Genomic DNA, 10,097 nt, shown 5'->3' on the forward strand with positions numbered 1-10,097 from the left:
TTTACTAATGAGTTTAAGTTCACCTTTAACTCTAGACATGTAATCACCCAAGTGTTCAATCATATAAGAATTTTGTTTCAATTGTCTACTAAAATAAGCATTGAAGTTCTCTTGTTTAACAATAAAATTGTCAAACTCATCTAAGCATTGTCTGGCACACTTATAGTGAGGGATATCACCTTCATCAAATCTATAGAGAGAATTTCCCTTTACTACCTGTGTCGGGTTATCAGGACCATGTGTTTCTTCAATGGGTAATGGCTTAAAATCATATATTTCTTCAACCGGCGGTAAATTAAGACCATGTATTTCTTCAATAGGAGGTAAATTCTTTACATCTTCAGCTTTAATACCTTTTTCCTTCATAGATTTCTTTGCCTCTTGCATATCTTCAGGACTGAGAAATAGAACACCTCTTTTCTTCGGGGTTGGTTTAGGAATAGGCTCAGGAGTTGGCTCAGGAAGTGTCCAGTTATTTTCATTGGTCAACATATTATTCAATAGAATTTCAGCTTCATCTGGTTTTCTTTCCCTGAAAACAGAACCACCACAACTATCCAGGTGGTCTCTGGAAGCATAGGTTAGTCCATTATAAAAGATATCAAGTATTCCATTATAAAAGATATCAAGTATATCAGGCAAAGTATTAAGTAATTGGAGAAGCATCCCCCAAGCTTGTTGGAGACTCTCTTCTTCAATTTGCACAAAATTATATATTTCTCTTAAAGCAACTTGTTTCTTATGGGCGTGGAAATATTTAGCAGAGAAGTAATAAATCATATCCTGGGGACTACGCACACAACCAAGATCAAGAGAATTAAACCATATCTTAGCATCACCCTTTAATGAGAACGGAAATATCTTAAGGATATAAAAGTAGCGAGTTCTCTCATCATTAGTGAACAGGGTGGATATATCATTTAATTTAGTAAGATGTGCCATAACAGTTTCAGATTCATAGCCATAAAAAGGATCAAATTCAACCAAAGTAATTATATCAGGATCAATAGAGAATTCATAATCCTTATCAGTAACAAAGATAGGTGAAGTAGCATAAGCAGGATCATATTTCATTCTAGCATTCAGAGTTTTTTGTTTAAGCTTAGCTAATAATTTCTTAAGATCACTTCTATCATTACAAGCAAGAAAGTCTCTAGTAGTTTCTTCATCCATAACATAGCCCTCAGGCACAACAGGCAATTCATATTTATTGGGAGAACCTTCATCATCACTTTCATCAATATTATCAGTTTCAATAATTTCATTCTCTCTAGCCCTAGCAAGTTGTTCATCAAGAAATTCACCAAGTGGCACAGTAGTATCAAGCATAGAAGTAGTTTCATCATGAGTATCTTGAATAGAAGAAGTGGCATCATCAATAACATGCGACATATCAGAATTAATAGCAGAAGCAGGTTTAGGTGTCGCAAGCTTCCTCAAAACAGAAGGTGAATCAAGTGCAGAGCTAGATGGCAGTTCCTTACCTCCCCTCGTAGTTGAGGGATAAATTTTGGTTTTCTCGTCTTTCAAGTTCCTCATAGTGACCAGCAGATATAAATCCCAAGTGACTCAAAGAATAGAGCTATGCTCCCCGGCAACGGCGCCAGAAAATAGTCTTGATAACCCACAAGTATAGGGGACCGCAACAGTTTTCGAGGGTAGAGTATTCAACCCAAATTTATTGATTCGACACAAGGGGAGCCAAAGAATATTCTCAAGTATTAGCAGTTGAGTTGTCAATTCAACCACACCTGGATAACTTAGTATCTGCAGCAAAGTGTTTAGTAGCAAAGTAGTATGGAAGTAACGGCAACGGTAGCAAAAGTAATATTTTTGGGTTTTGTAGTGATTGTAACAGTAGCAACGGAAAAGTAAATAAGCGAAGAACAATATATGTAAAGCTCGTAGGCACTGGATCGGTGATGGAGAATTATGCCGGATGCGGTTCATCATGTAACAGTCATAACATAGGGTGACACAGAACTAGCTCCAATTCATCAATGTAACGTAGGCATGTATTCCGAATATAGTCATACGTGCTTATGGAAAAGAACTTGCATGACATCTTTTGTCCTACCCTCCCGTGGCAGCGGGGTCCTAATGGAAACTAAGGGATATTAAGGCCTCCTTTTAATAGAGTACCGGACCAAAGCATTAACACATAGTGAATACATGAACTCCTCAAACTACGGTCATCACCGGGAGTGGTCCCGATTATTGTCACTTCGGGGTTGCCGGATCATAACACATAGTAGGTGACTATATACTTGCAAGATAGGATCAAGAACTCACATATATTCATGAAAACATTATAGGTTCAGATCTGAAATCATGGCACTCGAGCCCTAGTGACAAGCATTAAGCATAGCAAAGTCATAGCAACATCAATCTAAGAACATAGTGGATACTAGGGATCAAACCCTAACAAGACTAACTGGATTACATGATAAATCTCATCCAACCCATCACCGTCCAGCAAGCCTACGATGGAATTACTCACGCATGGCGGTGAGCATCATGAAACTGGTGATGGAGGATGGTTGATGATGACGACGGCGACGGATTCCCCTCTCCGGAGCCCCGAACGGACTCCAGAGCAGCCCTCCCGAGAGAGTTTAGGGCTTGGCGGCGGCTCCATATCGTAAAACGCGATGAATCTTTCTCTGTGATTTTTTTCTCCCCGAACACGAATATATGGAGTTGGAGTTGAGGTCGGTGGAGCTCCAGGGGGCCCACGAGGCAGGGGGCGCGCCTAGGGGGCAGGCACGCCTCCACCCTCGTGGCAAGGGTGTGGGTCCCCTGGCCTTGATTCTTTCGCCAATATTTTTTATTATTTCCAAAAATAGTCTCCGTGGAGTTTCAGGTCATTCCGAGAACTTTTGTTTCTGCACATAAATAACACCATGGCAATTCTGCTGAAAACAACGTCAGTCCGGGTTAGTTCCATTCAAATCATGCAATTTAGAGTCCAAAACAAGGGAGAAGGTGTTTGGAAAAGTAGATACGACGGAGACGTATCACCGCGCGTCATCGCTTGCATCTTGGGCGGCGCTCAGGCCCCAGCTTCCAAGTGCGTCTTCAAGCAGTTTGCTCGCAAAGTGAACGTAGCCCTTCCCAGGCTCGAGGCCCGCGCCCACTCAGGTGGTCCACGTGCGCCATCACCTTCAGTTCATCGGATCAGCTCAAGTGTGCGGCCACTGCTGGCGCCCTCCCAATGCTCTGCTCGCCCGTCATCAGGAACGTCCAAGTCACCAAGACCCTCATTGACGGCGGCGCAAGGCTCAATGTCCTTTCCGTCAAGACGTTCAACAGCCTCCAAGTGCCATACGACTAGCTATAGCCTACCAAGCCATTCTCAGGGGTGACCGATGGCTCTACCACCCCGATAGGGCAGGTCCGTCTCCCTGTCACCCTCGGCCAGCGCGACAACTACCGCACCGAGCTGATCGACTTCGACGTCGCCCACATCCGTCTGCCGTACAACGCCATCCTTGGGTAACCAGCATTAGTCAAGTTCATGGCAGTGACCCACCATGGCTACAACGTCCTCAAGATGCCAGGAAGTGGCGGAATCATCACAGTCCCCTGTGAAGAAAGAGATGCGGTGTGCTCCCTGGAGCGCGCCTTCCAAGCCGCAGCAATCGAAGACCCCGACAATGAGGGCATCCAGTACCCTCCTGAGGCCATCCCCAAAAATAAGAAGCAACTACTCCGCACAGGGCCTCAGGAGAGCGGCATCTCCAGCGGCGCCTCCTCAGGATCGGCGCCCGCGCCTGGGGCGCCTCCCTCCCTTGCATAGGAAGGTGCGCCCGGCGCCCTCCTCAGGTGAGGCTCGGGGGCTCTCTTCTAGAGGGCCTCAGACCTAGCCAACATCATGAGGGAGGCGCTCGGGCACCACGTGGAGGCGTGCTTTACTGCATGTTTCCCTCAGGAGGGCACTGGGCAAGGAGCACCCGACGCTCAGGAGTTCATCGTCAAGGCCACCCAGGAGCTTCAAGAAGCAAGGACCATGCGCGGCGACCGCCGCCCACCTGGCGCAGCTCCCCCTCCTGGCGAGGATGGCGGGCTGCGCGTCTACATCGACATTCCAGGGCTCAACAGAGCCGCGTCTCAGGAGCGCTTCTGGCCTTCGCGCGTCCTTGGCCTTGGCTTTCTTCTCCTCTGGGTCCGCAGCCGGCAGCTCAAGGAGGGAGAGGCGCCCTTCCTCAGCTCTTGCACACTTGGTCGCCAGGTTGAATAGCTCCTGAGACGTGCATAGTAACTCATGGATGGCGAGCTCTTCCTTCATCTTGATGTCGCGGACGCCATCAGAGAACGCAGAAATGATGGCCTCGTCCGTCACCTTGGGGATCTTGAGGCGAATGTTGTTGAAGCGCGATGAACTGCTGGAGTGTCTCTCCTGGTTGTTGCTTGACACGGCGCAGGTCACCCGCGGCCGGCGGGCGGTCGCGAGTGCCCTGGAAGTTGGCGATGAAGCGGTCGCGCATCTCGTCCCAGGAGGAGATCGAGCCCGGAGGCAGGTTCAGGAGCCACGAACGGGCGCCGTCTTTGAGTGCCATGGGGAACCAGATCGCCATGAACTTTTCATCGTCGTTGGCCGCCTCGATGCTCAGCTCGTAGAGCTGCAGGAACTCCGCGGGGTCGGGGGTGCCGTCATAGCGAGGAGGCAGATCTAGCTTGAACTTGCCCGGCCAAGCAACTCTACGCAGCTCGGGGGTGAAGGCGCGGCAGCCGGCCGTGGGCGCTGGGGCCCGTCTTGGAGGTGGAGCTTGAGCTTGATGCCCACGTGCCGCCACGGCAAGTGGCGCGGGGCCCTGCTGTGGCAGACGGTCCTGGCGCGGCAGTGCAAGGAGTAGCGGAGTGTTCTCTTGCGGTGGAGGGACTTCTTGACAGCTTCCTTCTTCGCACGCGGGCGCGGGATGCGGCGGGTCGCGTCGTGGGGCTGCGCGCCTTGGTGCCAGGGCGCCGTCTTGGGGCAGAGGTGGTGGAGGCGCTCTATGAGCTACGTCGCCCGTAGCTGGCGGAGTGTGAGGCGGAGAAAGGGATGGCTCAGGGGAGCCCCCTGCGGCGCGGACGAGCTCGGCGATGCGGTCGAGCCAGTCCTCTTACAGGTCATCGACCGGGCGGTAGCGCAGGAGCTCGTGTGCCATGAGGAGCTTGGCCCGTGCGTCCATGGGAGCGCGACGAGCATGAGACGAGGAACTGGCCAGGGTCAGCGATGGAGTGGCATCCCGCCGCACCGAGGGGTGCAGCGAGGACGCTTGCTGCTCGTTCCCCGCCGGACCGGCGGCGGCGTTGGCGGCAGGAGACGCAGAAGGACGAGGTGGTCCACCGACGGGAGCCGTCTGAGCGACGCGAGTGGCTAGGGCAGCCCGGCGCTCAGCACGAGCACGGCGAGCGTCGGCCATGGAGACGACGGAGCAACTGGACGCGAGACGACGGGAAGGAAGCTCCGGTGCACCCCTATGTGGCGCGCCAAATGTCGGATCACGGGTTCCGGCAAAACCCTTAAGGTTCGAACACTGGGGTGCGCACGAAGATTTCCTCCCTACCGATCTACGCCCTAGCTCGCTAAGATCTCGCGAACGAACTCAACGAACTCACAACACAAAGACACAAGATTTATACTGGTTCGGGCCACCGTTGTGGTGTAATACCCTACTCCAGTGTGGTGGTGGTGGATTGCCTCTTGGGCTGATGAACAACGGTACAAAGGGAAGAACAACCTCTTAAGGTTGAGGTGTTCTTGTGCTTGGCGAACTTGTGGATGTGAGGATGATCTGAATCCGTTGCCTCCTACTGTGGTGGCTAGTCCTATTTATAGAGGCCCTGGTCCTCTTCCCAAATATTGAGCGGGAAGGGAGCCAACAACGACCAATTTGAAAGGGGACAGCTAGTACAGCTTATCCTGACAAAAGCGGTCTTCGCCTGCGAAAGGCTCTGGTGATGACGCCGTCTTAGGCTCCATGGTGACCTCCGTCCTGCCGTCCTGCTGGTCTTGGTCTCGTTGCACCGATATGGAAACCTTTCCTTGATGCCTCGGTACTCCGCGCCTGCGCCTGCCTCCTTAGCACAAAAGAGGAAACAAGGACACTGCGCGCGTTGGCGCCCGCCTGGGGCCCTATGGGGACCCCGACTCATAAGTCGTGATCACCGAATGCACGTGTACAGTGATCCCAGAGATCAATGCTCACTGAACACACAGAAGCTGAATAACAGGAGTCTTACATCCATACATACCGTTTTTCACAAGTAGGACCATTACGGTCTAGTCATTAGTATATTATTACAGCGGAAATCTTTGTTGACAACTTGGACCCATGCCATCTGCCTTAACCCTACAGGCATTCTGACTGGGAAGCGTCCTAGCTCGCATGTTCGTCGCCAAAGAAATCTTCATCTTACTCCTGTTCTTTCATGCCTGGCCAATAAAATAACCAGTGGCAAGCCAATGAGTACTTTGAATGTACTCGCAAGCAACCCATGATTGGAACAAGGCACAATAATGCAATGATGTAGCACTAAGTAGGTAGTTTGCAGAAAGCTAGTTTTGAGTGCAATGACATGATCTATCAACTTGTAAAGTATGCATCATGGGAGTACAGATATCCGTACGGACAAGTTACAGATATCAACATAAGCAGAGTTGGACACCAATCCAACTTGATCATCGTGTCAAGTCATTTGACTTAACCCAAATCAAATAGTTTCATCAACACACACAAACGCGGTTTGTAAAACTCTGGATGTAGTTTAAGCAACACTGCCCAACTGTCCTTGACCATGGACACGGCTATTCGAATAGTTGTACACTCTGCAGAGGTTGCACACTTTACCCACAAGATCCGCGGAACTTCCGTATCATCCATGACCCGCGGTACCTCAAGTACCCGGGGTAAGCACCCGATCACTATCTTTCCCTAGACGACACTAACATAGAGTCCACTCGATTGGTAGTAACCCCTGTGCCCAACAATTCACATCTTAAAATTGCGGAGCCTCGCTCCCATATTCAGCACATACCACAAGCACGGGGTACCAACGGTGTGTCCGGTGCGCTGTGAAAACAGTCATGGCCGCCCTACCTGGCACGACCCCGTCCCGAGAGAGCGCGACAACGACTCTCCTGTCACTAGTAATGCGGGCTCCAAGCTAGTATCGGCCTAGGTAATTAATAATGCCCATTCCCATATAAGGGTAGAGTGGTTGCGCATGTAAGGTTGGGACAGTCGACAAATCTTAAATCTAATCCGTTTTCGAAAACACTCCCACACAACTTGCTCCGGTACACCACTTCTTTATCAAGTGGTAACCTAGCTCACCATCTCCCTCGGGCGTTAGTGGCACCCGACGGGTTTTTTTGAAAAGTCTTTGAGAACAACTTGGTTTCCTTCACCATGCATATACCCATCCCATTTGCGTAGCAGCTACTTAGCATCCTAACTACACCCACTCACATAACCCTCATAGAAAGGTAGGGCCATGCATCATGCAAGTATCAACGAGAAAAGCAACAGAGTAACCCACCAAAGTGGTACCCTCTCATCATGATTCCGATGCAACAACAACAAGTGCTATATGACATGCATAAAAAGGTTTCACGGTATGGTCAAAGGGCTGCTTGCCTGGTTCAGCAAAGTCTTCTGATTCTTCTCTAAGTACTCCGTCTACTTTGTCAACTAACGTCGGAAACAAGCACAATAAGCAACACAACAATGCAAAAATAAAAGTACTCTAAAAATGGGAGTTGGAATTTTCTAGAATACCCTTGGTCATATGAGGAGTGACCAAAGGGGTTTCATTGGGATTTGATGAATGGATATCTCTGAACATTTCAATATGATGGAATCAAGGGATTTGTGGATTTGCAAGAAGTGTACAGAAATATTATTTTGAAAAATGAGCAAAGACACCCATTTAACAAGTAATAATTTTAGAAGAACCTAGGAGTTGGTTTCACTGGATTTGGAGTTGAAATGATTTTTCTATGAATTTGTAAACTTGGCTATACATGGAGAAATGGACCAATATTTTATATGACATAGAAGGTATTGGGAAAAATGTTCCAAACCTAAGTTATGAGCTTAGAAGTATATAGGAATTTGAATAATTTCATTTGGATCAAAAATGGGCTCTCTGTGATTTTCTAAAGTTTATCATAGAAATGAAAAAGTGGGATTTCATAAACATTTGTGTAGGAAATGTTTTTGGAAAATGTGCAAATAGCACCATGTGATAGATCGAGAATTTAGGAATTACTAGAATTTTGAATCATCTAGTTTGGAGTCAATTTGATTATTCTATGGATTTTACAAGTCTACAGCTAAAGAAAAAGAAAAAGAATTTACCAAAATGGCCCGGATCTGGGCGGTGGTTGGGCGCACCGGGCGAGATTTAGTGGCAGGGCGCCACTGGGCCGGCCCGGCGGCTCGACCGCACGCGCGCAGGAGGCCGCGTCGAAGGCGGGTTCACCCTTATAGGCCTTCACGCGAGGGAGACGGTAACGGCGGAAGCCGTCTCCACTTAAACGGGCGGGGCCCGCTGCCGACGTCGCTGACCTGTGGGTCCCGCGCCAACTCTCTCTCTCCTCCCACCTCCTCCTTCTTCCTCCCGACGGGCAGAGGCAGGGGACAGACGGCGAGCGCGCTGGCGATGATTCCGGCCGCTCCGCTGCGCCCGGGGCCAGGCCGGTGGTCTGGGCGGATGCCCCGTTCCACGCCGCGCCCAGAGGTGGTTGGGCTGGACGCGGGGAGCGCCAGACTTGGGCGGAGCGTCGGCCATGGCGGAGACCGGCGACCGCGAGGATGGGCACGGCGAGGCAGGCATGCGGAGGAGGTCCTAGTGTGCGGGAGAGGCTTCTTGGGGTCATGGGAGTCCTCGGGATGGGTCAGTGGGAGCGGGAAAGCAACGATGGCTCGGCTACGCCCGAGGGCACGAGGGCGGCACTCCGGTCATGGAGGTGGGAAGAGGGCACAAGGGGGAGATTGGACATGTCCGAGAGGTTCACGGGAGTGATGGGGGTCCAACAGAGGAGAGGAAGAGCTCGGGGGAATGCTCTGTACAGGGGGGGCACCGGTGCACCATGGGCGCGGTCCAGGCTGCGCTCGGGTGAGCTCTAGGAGGAGTGAGGAGAGAGGCTCAGGAGGGGGCCGGCAGCTTGCCGTGTCCCGGACGCCGAGGCGGCCTCGGGCGACACGAGAGGGAGGCCCTAGGTCGTCGGTTGGCTTGGGCAGAGAGCGGCTACAGTACGAGGGCGCACTGTAGCGCGCTCCAGAGCGTGCATATGGCCGGCATGGCGATTTTAAAAGGCCTGGGGCATGTCCTCTTGTGCCTTAGAGCTTCCTTGGATGCCCTAGAGTGGATAGGAACTAGGTGGGGTGTTGCATATAGAAATGGGAAAGAGAAGAGGTGTTGCCATGGGTGAACACAGAGAGAAAGAGGTGGGTTTTACCCCCAAATAATTGAGCTGATGAAGGAGGAGAGTTACTGGGGTGGGAGGTGACCTGGGGCAGCTGTGGTAAAAAGATAGGGTCATGGAGATTAGTGGAAGTGGTCAAAATGGAATTTTGGTAAGGTGGCAGAAGGTGTTTGATGCTTGTTTGGGTAAGAAAATGAACTCGATTTGGCATGAGACTACCCAGGGTGAAATGGAACATATAATTAGGTCCTTTCACCAATTTTGAGCTCATTTGGGCAAAGTTACAAATGCAACTTTTGTAAACCCTAGAAATCAACAAAAATGGCATTTCCAAGATTTAGTCATGAAAATCTATTCTCCTTGATGCACCACTTGGTGTAGTGTCATAATTTGAGTATTTGAACATGTCCACAAAAATTCAGATGAAAAGGACACACTTGGCAATGTAGAGTTGTTCAAATTTGGTTCTTGACAGAAAGGGTTTTGGGGCACTTTGATCAGGATATCCTTCTCTCCAACTTGTGATATTTGGTATAGATGCATAATTACACCATTTGAGAATGTTCACCAAGTTTGAGAGCATTTGGACATGTTTGGCAATGTAGAGTTGCTCAAACTTCAAAATGGACAGAAATGGTTTTGAGGGGGTTTGATGATGTTTTCTTGATCTTCAAGGCAT

The sequence above is a fragment of the Triticum aestivum genome, chromosome 4D (assembly GCF_018294505.1).
Source record: "Triticum aestivum cultivar Chinese Spring chromosome 4D, IWGSC CS RefSeq v2.1, whole genome shotgun sequence".
NCBI classification, from domain to species: domain Eukaryota; kingdom Viridiplantae; phylum Streptophyta; class Magnoliopsida; order Poales; family Poaceae; genus Triticum; species Triticum aestivum.